Consider the following 13,470-nt stretch of genomic DNA (forward strand, 5'->3'; position numbering starts at 1 on the left):
ACTCTCTTCTCTGGCAGAATCCACCTACTTTCAATGGAGAAAGACATAGGCGGACTTCAAAGGGTTCTCTTTGATCTCTTCATCCTCGTATTTTAAGAATTTGGTTTAGTAGTTTTTAGGAATTTTATTTTATTAGGATTCGTTTGAAAGGCTGGAAGGGTTTTTTTAATAGATTTGTTTGTACATGTGTTTTGATATTTGAGGAGGACCAAATAAATAAATAATAAAAGAAGGAGAAAGTAGCAAATTTAGGGAGGTCAAACTAATTTATAAAGTTGCCTGCTTCTTTTTAGGAGTGTATGAGAATGTATGGTTTGGAAAATAAAGACATAAGATGAGGAGAGAGGTAAAGTGCGAGCTTTTATAGACTGGGACGTCCAAGTTAAAAAATTTGCAAATTATGACTTTAGAACTAGAAAGGGACTTGACTTAAAGTGACGTCCAATTTTCACCTAATGAAAGATGATTTTGATCCCCCGATCCCAGTACCATTAACGATATGTTTTCGTTGAATAAGTATGAATGGGACTGAAAAGGCAGAATGCGTTCGTCTTTGTTTTGCAAATGCTTAAACATTTTGATAATTTGATCGAGATTACATTATCATAAGAAGTCTTCTTAATCATGGTCCAATCAAAAAACAAATGAGGGTCGTCGTCACACATTTTAACTGTGCTACACCATTAGGAAGGAAATTTAGTACAATACAACATAGGCGATGTATAGTACATGTATCTCAGCCTTATAAACACGAGTGTAAATCGCGTTAGGAGAAGATCTCATTTCTCTCAGCTACTTCACTTCACTGCACTAAAAAACTGAAAAAGTGATGATACCTGGATATGGAAGACTGAAAAAGTGATGATATCTCAGCCTTATAGATTATGGAAGACTGAAAAAGTGAGTAGTTGAATCCTACTTAAGAAAATCTTAGCCTACAAGAAAATGATGATACCTGGATAAACCTTTTTTTTTTCAATATCCATTCAAACCAGTGTGTGGAATGGATATATATAACAAAGTTTCACATGAGTTGCACATCTCTTCTCACTATTAACTCTTCTTCACTTGCTTTCTAACCTTCCCATTCATACAGTGATACAGTGGCGGACCTAGAGCAAGGCTCTATCCCCCCACAACTTTTTCAAAAAAGGAAGATAATTGCAAACTCTTTACAAGGAAAGCCACTCTAACGTAGATATTATTAGTCCTTTATTAAAGCTTATATTCTCCACGTACAGGCAACATTTCCAAAATTTCCCGAGGCCCGAACATATCTTCTTTGTTCTGCGAAAACAAATACCAACATACAGTTAAAAATGGTCTATATATACACAAATAACAACAAATATCAATGTCCAGCTACTGATAAAATAATAAGTAGATTAGTGTCACGTCAAACACAAACCTATCAAGCACGAACTAAAAATCCAACAAGGTTGTTCATCATATTTTGTATGAACCGAACTTGTTCAACAATGTTTTAGTGCATCCAAGAAAGAGGTAGTGGAAGTGCAATTCCAGCATGATTACTGCTCTCACAATAAAAAGGTCTTGAAATGAACTAATCATGAATCAAACGCACTTAGCTGTAGTCTGATATCAATTTACTTCAGAATATAATTCCATGGAAGCGCTGGTACACCAATTCAGTTGAACTATATATACGGATGGATCCATTTTAGTCAGCCCAATTTCCGTTTGATTGGGCCGGACCAAAATATGAATCCGTTCCATTCTACCCTTTTTCCATCATTTTTTTGGGTTACGTATTTGAGTGTTTTAGTTAAGGTCTGAAAATTATCGGAAAAAAAAAACAAAAAACCAAAAAAAACAAACAACAAACAACACTTTTGGTTGAGTTGGGGAATGGTAACTGGAGTTTCTCCGTTAGTAGGGTTGGGGAATGGTGGCTTTGAGGTGGGAGAAGCAGCTAAGAGAACATCGACAAAGAAGATGGAGAAGCATGAGAAAACTTGCAGGGCTAACCAACATCGTTTCATTCCGTTTAGTTTGATACTTTCGGTTTTTTAAAACAACAGTCTGTTGAGCTCCTCAAGAGACTTCAGAAAAGATTATAGCCGATAGCGTTATGGCAATTTGGTTCTAACGAGTTTATTTTTAGAATGATAGAATTTGTTATTCAGAAAGGACTTGCTTATCATTATGAATAAAATTTCCACTTAAAAGAAAAGAAAAGAAAGAAAGAATAAGGAGGTCTGAAACTTTGAAATCGTTATCAGAAAGCTTTCTACACTTAATTTTTGGACATATGACTTGTAAGTTCCATTTAATGGTACACTATAAAGTACTTCTATAATTAAATTAGTTTATGCTAAATGACTAAATGTGCTTGATATGGTGGTGCACTGGTGCTACTGCCATAGCTCATAGGTTTCGTTGGTGCTTGATACTAGTAATGCGTCTGATAGTACTAACTACCAGATTTTGGGTTTAATCTCACCACTGCATTCATTCATTTTCTTGTTTCATATTTTTATTGGCTTCTTGATTGTGGTTCATGCAATTATTTTCTTCTTGGGCATTTCCACAAATCTGTTCATTTTCTTGTTTCATATTTTTATTGGCTTCTTGATTGTGGTTCATGCAATTATTTTCTTCTTGGGCATTTCCACAAATACGCAATGAGCATATTCAACTTCTCCCCCACCTTGAATATATACCACTCAAATTTGTACTTATAAAATATGGTTATCCATGAACCCATTTTCTATCACAAGAAATCGGTGTTCTTTTTTTAGTGTAACAAAGAATCTTCGCTGCTTTATTGGAAAAAGATAGTTCTTTTTCGAAGGATCTTGATTTAATAAAAAGGGTAGAATAGGAAACCAAAATTTAGGGGATAAAATTAGATGGCAAATTACTTACAATTTCAGGAGTTTACCCATAACGGATTGGATTGAGGGGAAATTTGAGGCCCATTTCTTGCTTTAGAAATAAGCAGGGGCGACACTCCAAGTGGCGTCCGAATTTGTTTTACTCAAACGCCTGTTCGAAAGTGTTGTCAGGCTTTTTATTAGTTGATGGCGAGAGGGGAATTCCTCACCCTCTCTATCAACTAATACTCTATTACCCACGTATAACACCCCATTGGAAAGAATTTTTTTTGACATTTGGGGTGTAAAATTTCCACTCTATCTGGTTTACACCCCTAATAGAGATGCCCTTAAGAAAGGGCCATTCAAGATTACAGTTCTTCATAAATGTGAACTTCGATGTGAAACCAATGTTTGAAAAAGTGTTTGGTGAGTCTCCAACTGAGTTACTATCAAAGGACATAATGGATATCATGTCCATTGTGAATAACTCCTCCGAATATTCACTAGTTCTTCCTCTATCGATCGTCTCTCGCAACTATCATTGACAACTTCACACGAATATTAAATATAGTGTTACACTGTTGCTAGAAAACTGAAGTGTCAATTAAAAAAAAAGGTTAACGAGTATTACCCGACTAGATGAGCCAAGATTTCTCCCTAGATGGGCAATTAGGGTCTTCCTTCAAATACACACAAAAAAAGACACTTTACATTTGCTCTGCTCCAAAAACCAGCTCAGATACTCTACTAGATGGGGAAATTAGGATCTCCCGAGTTGACGGTATTTTTTTTGTGTGTATTTTGGGAAAGGAGAACCCAAATTTCCCTATCTATGGAGAAGGGAATCTAATTGGCTCATCTAGTGGACCTAGGGGTGTAAAATGGGCCGGGCTGGCCCAGCCCCCTTATGCTATGAGGGTCGGGCCTGTGAGGGCCAACACTTAAATTATACAGCCCTTGCCCTCACCTCAGCCCTCTTTAGAAAACTGCGGGCCGGGCCTGAGGGCCGGGTCTATGGGCCGGGTTGTACAACTTGTCTATTATTCAAAGCAACGCAAGTAGTAACGAAATCTTGTCTGCACGCAAGTGATGAAGGAGACAAGGTGGATGGTTCCAGTCCTCCCTAAGAGTATCATCATTAAATAAAAATACTAACTACAAATACAAAGACTAGTTACAAACTTACAATTTACAAACCCTACACAAGTGGATGGTTCTATTATCAAACCTCTCGACCTCAAGTACCATCCACTGAACTTCAATCCACAGTTCCACACGCCAAACACACCCAACTGACTTCAAAATTGGATGAGAACCTAACCATTGGCCCAATCGAGTAGAGTGAACTAGCATTTCTACAAGGAAAACAAAAATCAGAAAAAGGCAAAAGGAAAGTTGAAAGAGTGAACCTAGACATAGACAACAAGTTTGAAGTTTGAACATACCTGAGTTTTCAGTACAAATGTATCCTACAGGTGTGCAAAACAACAAGAGAATTGTTTAAATGCATCATTAAGCTTCATAGTATTCTCTGTACTTGATTCTTGATCACAACTTATATTTGCTTTAGTCTTCAAATATCTGCAAAGCAAAAGGATAAATATTTACAGTTAGACAAATCCAACTCTTATCATTGGCTAAGTACTATGTAAATATAAAGAACTGACCTCTAGATAAAAGACATCATTCTATAGTCTATACACATGCAACCATGTCAGAGAAGAAGAATCAACCAAAATCAGCAAGTTAAATTTCAATTAGATATAAAGAAATTAACTAAAGAACAGTGTGCCTGAGACTTCTAAACTTGCAACATTACTATGTAGCAAAATCCCACTTCATTTCAAAAGTAACTGAAGGCTTGTGGGATCACTTCATTTGGTGCAAAACAAAATTGCAAAAGCCCCCTTCCAAAATCTGCAAAACAATAAGTTAATAGTCAAGATTCTAGTATCACATAAAAATAAATACATAAATAAGTCACGTACACCACAACAATAGAAAGTACTAACGCCAAAATCCTCACGACCAAAGTCCACACGCTAGTACGCTACTGCTGCTACATCCCCACGTCGCTCATCGTCTCTTCCACTAAATTTTCATCTTGAAGTCCTTCCTCAGCTTGAAACCAATCCTTCAAACAAACCAAAGCTTCCACTGTCTCCGGCAACAAACAACTCCTATATTTGGTTACCACTCGTTCGCTTCCACTAAAAGCCGCTTCAGATGGAACAGTAGTAACAGGCACCGTTAGTAGGTCACGTGCCAAGGCAGCGCAAGCAGGGATAAGTACCTTCTTCATTCTTCCACCATCCCAAAAGATCAAATGTCTTTTCACTACAAACATTAACAATGGGCAGATCTAGATACTGCTGCAATTCAGATTTGCTAGTGAGTCTCGAAGCTTCTCTACGTTGTGATAGCAATGTGGCAACCATATCTTCCACTACACAAGTGTTAGATCTTTGCTACATTCGGACTGGAACATTCACCTTTATCTTCATTTGGTATTGATCAAAAAGTGCATACAATTTTCTTTTTATATCGATTCAATCTTTTTCGACTCACAAGAAGGATAGGTCCGGGACACGGTATCGGTTTCAGATTCATGATCAGATAAAGGTTCAGATTCATAGTTTAGGTCCAACAACAATTCTAAAATAGTAAACTTATACCTTGGATCCATACATGAAGCTAAACCAAGAAGCAAAGGGACACGCTTCCAGTATTTATCATACTTGTCCTTCATGTCTTCATACATAAGTATAAAACCAGGTTCATTGGAATACTTCTTTAATAGCAATGAAATTCTACTCAATTGATAGCAAAAGGCAGAAGAAGTAACATAACTAGTCCCTGAAAACAACTTAGTCGAGTCAAAGAATATTTGAAAAAAATCTCTAATGACAATGGCATTATTCCAATCTTCTGGAGAAGGAGCATGTGGAAAATCACTATCATAGAAAAAGAGATCAAGAACTTTCTGATATGGAATTGCATCACGCAACATTATGAATGTCGAATTCCATCGAGTTGGCATGTCAACAGGCAACCTCTTCTCCTCCATGTTCAAACTCTTACAATTCTCAAAAAACTTTTGCAATTTTGCTGGAGAATTTTTCACATGCTTTACACTCTCTCTAATGTTATCAAGAGAGAAATCAACATGTTTCAGTCCAACTTTCACTATAAGATTCATAACGTGTGCATTACAGCGAATGTGACACAATTGTTTAGATAACAAATCAGTCCCAAACAGTGAATTTTTCAATCGAGACACAGCAACATCATTGTTAGAAGCATTATCCAGAGTGAAAGAACCTATCTTGCCACAAAGATTCCAACTCAGAAGGTTACAATACATTGCATCACTGATAGACTTACCAGTGTGGGGTGAAGGAAGCCAAGGGAAGCTTATGACCCTTTTTTGTAACTTCCAATCTTTAGTGATGAAATGAGCAGTAATACACATATACCCTAGTTTCTGATTTGAAGTCCACAAATCTGAAGTGAAAGATATTTTTCCGGGGACAGTGTCTAAGAGAGCTTTCAAAGCAGCTTTGTCCTCTTCAAAAATCATCATGAGATCACTTCTCATTGTGATCCTACTTGGAGGTTTAAACTGGGGACCAAAAGACTTGGTAATCCACCTATGGAAAGCTGGCTTATCTACTTTAACGAATGGCAACTCTTCACGAACAAAGTATCGCACAGTCTCGCGACGGGCTCTGTCTTGGTTAAAGGTGAAAGAGAATATGGAACCAGAAGGGCCAACACCAATGATGGTTTGTCCCGTATTAGTTGTTGTTCTATTGAGACAAGATTCCTTGTGCCTACGGAGATGACTAGTCCCACCCCTGTTCCCACAAGACAGCTTTTGAAAACATATTTTACATATAGCAACCATTGAATCAGACCCATCAGCATTTTTTACAACAATACCATCATCATTAATTTCAACAGTTTTATCGAATTGGGTCCAAACATCAGAAATTTTGCGTTTTTGTTTTTTAGGGGGTCGAGCATAGAAATTCACAGACTCTCCTTCTGCCCCATCTTCAATTGGAGTTTCTACATCATTAATAGTATCTAATATCGAAGCTGACACGTTGGCCATTCCAATCATATAGAAGTGTTAAAGATCTGCAAGTTGGAACAAACAAACCTTAGCACCGCACAAGCAAAATTCGTTAAACCGGAAGTCCCGAAGTATGATACCAACCTGTCCAAAAAGTTAACGAAACAACACAATTTCAGCAGGGTATTCATTCAAATACAAGCTGTCTTGACATTGTATGCTCAAGGTGCTTACATGAGTTGCAGAAGGTTAAGACTTTAATGTATCATTTTTTCAGTGTTGTGGCATGGTTTTCAGACAAGATTTGGCTTGACCCTTCACCTATGAACACTTTATTATTGTCTGATATCTTGAAAATCTTCAACGTGACATTTATTATTACAAAATATGGTCTGGTGGTCAATCATCTTCCTCATGATTTTGAATTTATTTATACAGTGCTTGTTGACCGGGTCTAGTTATTGATTCCGTGATGGTGTCACTCATGTGGTAAGATTCTCTAAAGGCTATACAAGAATTTTGGTCTATGTGCAATGGGTTTTCCTTGTTTTCTTGTCTAACTATGTTAGAAACTTAGAATTTGGTAGAAACTTGGGAAAAGGGATATTGGGGACAGGTGGGATATAAGTATATAACCTCATTGGGTGTAACCTTTTGTAAGATGTGGGATATTGGGCGTAACTTGCTAAGATTATATATATATATATTCCGTGTAATCGACAAGTTAATATGTCTTAAGAACTTGGTCATAAAAGTGATATTGCACCCCCATTCAAAGACTTTAAACCTACTTCCTAAAAACTATTAAAAACCTATATATATACTTAAGGCATGATCGGCACTCAAACGAACAGAATTGCACTCTAAGATATTATCCAAGGATTTCACAGGCAGACGTATAACTGGCATCTGTAGTTAGAACTTAGAAGAAAGAAAAGTTGATCAGTACCTTGTAATTTCTGATTCACAAAAGCATGGAGAGCATGACCCTTTGATGAAACTGCAAGAATCGGTTGATTTCCATTGGATAAGAATTCTTCATTTTCGTTAACATGCAACCTGCCACAAAATATAGTTTGAGACCTTGTCAGTATCTCGGAATAACGTGGTTGATGGTTACTCATTCCCACATCTTACAAAACGAATGAATGTAGCTGGTAAGCATATAACCTCTTACCTTGTAGATCTTCTTTCGCAAAGAGGGTAAGAAGATTTATAAAACCGTACCAAAGAATTCCAGCAAGAAACAATATACAAAACCGTACCAAAAACATTTTGTAACAAAGAATGAACTTGAAATATATATAAAACAAGCTCATTAGAAAGCAAAGTAGAAATTACATCATATCATTAGAAAAATTATAGCTTACCTCCTTAGCAATTCTTCACTAATTGTCACTAAGTGTTACTTAAATAGATCCAAGCTAACTTGACCAAAACAAGTGCTACAGCAGTATTAGAAACACACAACAAAATTAGAAAACAAAACTATGAGAATGAAAATGAAACCGTACAGACAAAAAAATAAAGAAAGAAGGATGAAGATACCTAATTTAAAAAGATATAATTGGAAGAATGATTATGGGGGGAAGAATGATTATGGGGGGAAGAATAGAGGATGCATATTGTGTCATTTGTGTGCGGCGGAAATAAAGAGAAAAGAGAAAAGAAATGAGAAGTAGGGTTTTATTTGGTTGAATTTATATCAACCACTATCTTTAAATTTACATTTCTACCCTATCTAATAATAAATAAAATTGAAAACCCTAAGGGTATTATATGTAATTTTGTTTATAAAACCTAAATATCAGTGAGGGCCTTAATACGGGCTTTATGAGGGCCTTAGAGGGTCGGGCTGAGGGCCGCCCTCATGTTTCTATATCTAGGCCCTTACCCTCCCCTCAAAACATCAGGGTCGGGCCGGCCCTGCCCTCAAATTGCATGCGGGCTTAAATTTGAGGGCTTTTTTTGTTCATGGGTCGGGTCGGGCCGAGGGCTTGAGGGCCGTTTTTACACCCCTAGCTTCCACTGTCTCCGGCAACAAACAACTCCTATATTTGGTTACCACTCGTTCGCTTCCACTAAAAGCCGCTTCAGATGGAACAGTAGTAACAGGCACTGTTAGTAGGTCACGTGCCAAGGCGCATGCGAGCGAGGATAAGTACCTTCTTCATTCTTCCACCATCCCAAAAGATCAAATGTCTTTTCACTACAAACATTAACAATGGGCGATCTAGATACTGCTGCAATTCAGATTTGCTAGTGAGTCTCGAAGCTTCTCTACGTTGTGATAGCAATGTGGCAACCATATCTTCCACTACACAAGTGTTAGATACTGCTACATTCGGACCTGGAACATTCACCTTTATCTTCATTTGGTATTGATCAAAAAGTGCATACAATTTTCTTTTATATCGATTCAATCTTTTCTGACTCACAGTAAGGATAGGTCCGGACACGGTATCGGTTTCAGATTCATGATCAGATAAAGGTTCAGATTCATAGTTTAGGTCCAACAACAATTCTAAAATAGTAAACTTATACCTTGGATCCATACATGAAGCTAAACCAAGAAGCAAAGGGACACGCTTCCAGTATTTATCATACTTGTCCTTCATGTCTTCATACATAAGTATAAAACCAGGTTCATTGGAATACTTCTTTAATAGCAATGAAATTCTACTCAATTGATAGCAAAAGGCAGAAGAAGTAACATAACTAGTCCCTGAAAACAACTTAGTCGAGTCAAAGAATATTTGAAAAAAATCTCTAATGACAATGGCATTATTCCAATCTTCTGGAGAAGGAGCATGTGGAAAATCACTATCATAGAAAAAGAGATCAAGAACTTTCTGATATGGAATTGCATCACGCAACATTATGAATGTCGAATTCCATCGAGTTGGCATGTCAACAGGCAACCTCTTCTCCTCCATGTTCAAACTCTTACAATTCTCAAAAAACTTTTGCAATTTTGCTGGAGAATTTTTCACATGCTTTACACTCTCTCTAATGTTATCAAGAGAGAAATCAACATGTTTCAGTCCAACTTTCACTATAAGATTCATAACGTGTGCATTACAGCGAATGTGACACAATTGTTTAGATAACAAATCAGTCCCAAACAGTGAATTTTTCAATCGAGACACAGCAACATCATTGTTAGAAGCATTATCCAGAGTGAAAGAACCTATCTTGCCACAAAGATTCCAACTCAGAAGGTTACAATACATTGCATCACTGATAGACTTACCAGTGTGGGGTGAAGGAAGCCAAGGGAAGCTTATGACCCTTTTTGTAACTTCCAATCTTTAGTGATGAAATGAGCAGTAATACACATATACCCTAGTTTCTGATTTGAAGTCCACAAATCTGAAGTGAAAGATATTTTTCCGGGGACAGTGTCTAAGAGAGCTTTCAAAGCGCCTTTGTCCTCTTCAAAATCATCATGAGATCACTTCTCATTGTGATCCTACTTGGAGGTTTAAACGGGGACCAAAGACTTGGTAATCCACCTATGGAAAGCTGGCTTATCTACTTTAACGAATGGCAACTCTTCATTTAACAAAGTATCGCATTATCTCGCCGACGGCTCTGGTCTTGGTTAAAGGTGAAAGAGAATATGGAACCAGAAGGGCCAACACCAATGATGGTTTGTCCCGTATTAGTTGCTGTTCTATTGAGACAAGATTCCTTGTGCCTACGGAGATGACTAGTCCCACCCTTGTTCCCACAAGACAGCTTTTGAAAACATATTTTACATATAGCAACCATTGAATCAGACCCATCAGCATTTTTTACAACAATACCATCATCATTAATTTCAACAGTTTTATCGAATTGGGTCCAAACATCAGAAATTTTGCGTTTTTGTTTTTTAGGGGGTCGAGCATAGAAATTCACAGACTCTCCTTCTGCCCCATCTTCAATTGGAGTTTCTACATCAGTAATAGTATCTAATATCGAAGCTGACACGTTGGCCATTCCAATCATATAGAAGTGTTAAAGATCTGCAAGTTGGAACAAACAAACCTTAGCACCCGCACAAGCAAAATTGTTAAACCGAAGTCCCAAGTATGATACCAACCTGTCCAAAAAGTTAACTTAAACAACACAATTTCAGCAGGGTATTCATTCAAATACAAGCTGTCTTGACATTGTATGCTCAAGGTGCTTACATGAGTTGCAGAAGGTTAAGACTTTAATGTATCATTTTTTCAGTGTTGTGGCATGGTTTTCAGACAAGATTTGGCTTGACCCTTCACCTATGAACACTTTATTATTGTCTGATATCTTGAAAATCTTCAACGTGACATTTATTATTACAAAATATGGTCTGGTGGTCAATCATCTTCCTCATGATTTTGAATTTATTTATCTGAGGCTTCTTTGTTGGTCTAGTTATTGATTCTGGTGATGGTGTCACTCATGTGGTAAGATTCTCTAAAGGCTATACAAGAATTTTGGTCTACAGGCAATGGGTTTTCCTTGTTTTCTTGTCTAACTATGTTAGAAACTTAGAATTTGGTAGAAACTTGGGAAAAGGGATATTGGGGGACAGGTGGGATATAAGTATATAACCTCATTGGGTGTAACCTTTTGTAAGATGTGGGATATTGGGCGTAACTTGCTAAGATTATATATATATATTCCAGGTACTGACAAGTTAATATGTCTTAAGAACTTGGTCATAAAAGTGATATTGCACCCCCATTCAGCACTTTAAACCTACTTCCCTAAAAACTATTAAAAAACCTATATATATACTTAAGGCATGATCGGCACTCAAACGAACAGAATTGCACTCTAAGATATTATCCAAGGATTTCACAGGCAGACGTATAACTGGCATCTGTAGTTAGAACTTAGAAGAAAGAAAAGTTGATCAGTACCTTGTAATTTCTGATTCACAAAAGCATGGAGAGCATGACCCTTTGATGAAACTGCAAGAATCGGTTGATTTCCATTGGATAAGAATTCTTCATTTTCGTTAACATGCAACCTGCCACAAAATATAGTTTGAGACCTTGTCAGTATCTCGGAATAACGTGGTTGATGGTTACTCATTCCCACATCTTACAAAAAACTAATGAATGTAGCTGGTAAGCATATAACCTCTTACCTTGTAGATCTTCTTTTCGCAAAGAGGGTAAGAAGATTTATAAAACCGTACTCAAAGAATTCCAGCAAGAAACAATATACAAAACCGTACCAAAAACATTTTGTAACAAAGAATGAACTTGAAATATATATAAAACAAGCTCATTAGAAAGCAAAGTAGAAATTACATCATATCATTAGAAAAATTATAGCTTACCTCCTTAGCAATTCTTCACTAATTGTCACTAAGTGTTACTTAAATAGATCCAAGCTAACTTGACCAAAACAAGTGCTACAGCAGTATTAGAAACACACAACAAAATTAGAAAACAAAACTATGAGAATGAAAATGAAACCGTACAGACAAAAAAATAAAGAAAGAAGGATGAAGATACCTAATTTAAAAAGATATAATTGGAAGAATGATTATGGGGGGAAGAATGATTATGGGGGGAAGAATAGAGGATGCATATTGTGTCATTTGTGTGCGGCGGAAATAAAGAGAAAAGAGAAAAGAAATGAGAAGTAGGGTTTTATTTGGTTGAATTTATATCAACCACTATCTTTAAATTTACATTTCTACCCTATCTAATAATAAATAAAATTGAAAACCCTAAGGGTATTATATGTAATTTTGTTTATAAAACCTAAATATCAGTGAGGGCCTTAATACGGGCTTTATGAGGGCCTTAGAGGGTCGGGCCGAGGGCCGCCCTCATGTTTCTATATCTAGGCCCTTACCCTCCCCTCAAAACATGAGGGTCGGGAAGCCGGCCCCTCAAATCAAATTTGGGCTTAAATTTGAGGGCTTTTTTTGTTCATGGGCCGGGTCGGGCCGGGCGGGCCGAGGGCTTGAGGGCCGTTTTTACACCCCTAAGTGGACCCAACATTTTACATCAACAAATCCATTTCTGTAAGCTATGCTATAACCGATCAGTTAAGTCTTCCTAGTGAAAGTAGTTGTTTGATGCTAAAAAATGAGAAAAATAATGTAAATCCCTTTTTCTTTTAGTTTGACTTGCATATTATCTCAACTAGGAAAGCATGGACACTCCACAGAGAGCATCTTCAATGGTATCCCTTTCGTACCACTGTTTCATTACAAAAACTACAACTTTTGCAGTTCTAAAAAGACTCGGCTTCATTGATGTACTTTTCTCGCTTTGAGTAAATTTGTTGAGGAGTTATCGTTTATGCGTATTGTAAATCATATGGATCGTCATTCATGGATATTGCGAGGAATCAATACGGATGGCGATCAAAGGAGTATAATAACGTCTTGTTAGAGGAATATATGGTCGAAGGAATACACATTATTATGGTTCATCTTTTTTAGTTTGGAAGCAGGTCTAATGCGGTGTCCATTAGCATTTAACGGTTTAACTCCGGCCCACGGGATATGCCAAACTCAATGTTATATAAAACATAAAACTGGGGTAAAAACCCTGATTC

The 13,470-nt window shown here is 37.0% G+C and overlaps 2 long non-coding RNA genes across 2 annotated transcripts; both read right to left on the minus strand.

The window, feature by feature from the left end:
- Positions 1-4,174: 4,174 nt before the first annotated feature.
- Positions 4,175-5,297, minus strand: LOC147500071 (uncharacterized). Its single transcript, XR_015196187.1, has 3 exons — positions 4,508-5,297; positions 4,286-4,421; positions 4,175-4,195 (listed from the first exon to the last, which is right to left on the minus strand). It is a non-coding gene; the product is annotated as an uncharacterized LOC147500071 (long non-coding RNA).
- Positions 5,298-10,660: 5,363 nt separating this feature from the next.
- On the minus strand, positions 10,661-12,736 carry LOC147500072 (uncharacterized). Its single transcript, XR_015194592.1, has 4 exons — positions 12,414-12,736; positions 12,236-12,310; positions 11,811-11,920; positions 10,661-10,928 (listed from the first exon to the last, which is right to left on the minus strand). It is a non-coding gene; the product is annotated as an uncharacterized LOC147500072 (long non-coding RNA).
- Positions 12,737-13,470: the final 734 nt, after the last annotated feature.

The sequence above is a fragment of the Coptis chinensis genome, chromosome 5, assembly GCF_015680905.1.
Source record: "Coptis chinensis isolate HL-2020 chromosome 5, ASM1568090v1, whole genome shotgun sequence".
Lineage (NCBI taxonomy): Eukaryota > Viridiplantae > Streptophyta > Magnoliopsida > Ranunculales > Ranunculaceae > Coptis > Coptis chinensis.